The sequence below is a fragment of the Rhinopithecus bieti genome, unplaced genomic scaffold (genome assembly GCF_001698545.2).
Source record: "Rhinopithecus bieti isolate Rb0 unplaced genomic scaffold, ASM169854v2 scaffold_19143, whole genome shotgun sequence".
Lineage (NCBI taxonomy): Eukaryota > Metazoa > Chordata > Mammalia > Primates > Cercopithecidae > Rhinopithecus > Rhinopithecus bieti.
The window spans coordinates 406321-407542 of NW_016809420.1; positions in this window are offsets into that span (position 1 = coordinate 406321).

The following is a 1222-nucleotide window of genomic DNA, read 5'->3' on the forward strand; positions in this document are numbered from 1 at the left end:
GATTCTGAGATTTTTGTAGTTGGTAGGCTATTAATTACTGCCTCAATTTCAGAACTTTTTATTGGTGTATTCGGGGATTTGATTTCTTCCCAGTTTAGTCTTGGCAGGGAGTATGTGTCCAAGAATTTAAACATTTTTTCTAGATTTTCTAGTTTATTTGCATAGAGGTGTTTACAGTATTCTCTGATGGTAGTTTTTATTTCTGTGGGGTCATGGTGATATACCCTTTATCATTTTTTATTGTCTATTTGATTCTTCTCTCTTTTCTTCTTTATTAGTCTAACTAGTGGTCTGTAATTTTGTTAATTGTTTCAAAAAACCACTTCCTGGATTCATTGATTTTTTGATTTTTTTTGTGTGTTTTTATCTCCTTCAATTCTGCTCTGCTCTTAGTTATTTCTTTTCTTCTGCTAGCTTTTGGATTAGTTTGCTCTTGCTTCTCTGGCTGTTTTAATTGTGATGTTAGGGTATCAAATTGAGATCTTTCTAGCTTTCAGATGTGAGAATTTAGTGCTATACATTTCCGTCTTAACATTGCCTTAGCTGTGTTGAGAGATGGTGCTGTACATTTCCCTCTTAATACTGCCTTAGCTGTGTCCCAGAGATTCTGGTACTTTGTCTCTTTGTTCTTACTGGTTTCAAAAAACTCCTTGATTTCTGCCTTAATTTCATTATTTACCCAGTTGTCATTCAGAAACAGATTGTTCAATTTCCATGTACTCATGTGGTTTTGAGTGAGTTTCTGAATCTTAAGTTCTAATTTGATTTCACTGTGGTCTGAGAGGCTGTTTGTTATGATTTCAGTTCTTTTACATTTGATGAGGAATGTTTTACTTCCAATTATGTGGTCAATTTTAGAATAAATGCCTTCTGGCACTGAGAAGCATGTATATTCTTTTGATTCGTGGTGCAGAGTTTTGTGGATGCCTATTAGGTCCACTTGATCCGGAGCTGAGTTCAAGTCCTGGATATCCTTGTTAATAATTTTCTGCCTCATTGATCTGTCTAATATTGACAGTGGAATGTTAAAGTTTTCTGCTATTATTATGTCAGAGTTGAAGTCTTTTTGTAGTTCTCTAAGATATTGTTTTATGCATCCAAGTGCTGTTGTATTGGGTGCATACATGTTTAGAACAGTTAGCACTTCTTGTTGAGTCAATCCTTTTACTATTATTTAATGCCCTTTTTTTTTTTTTTTTTTTTTTTTTTTTTTTTTTTTTTA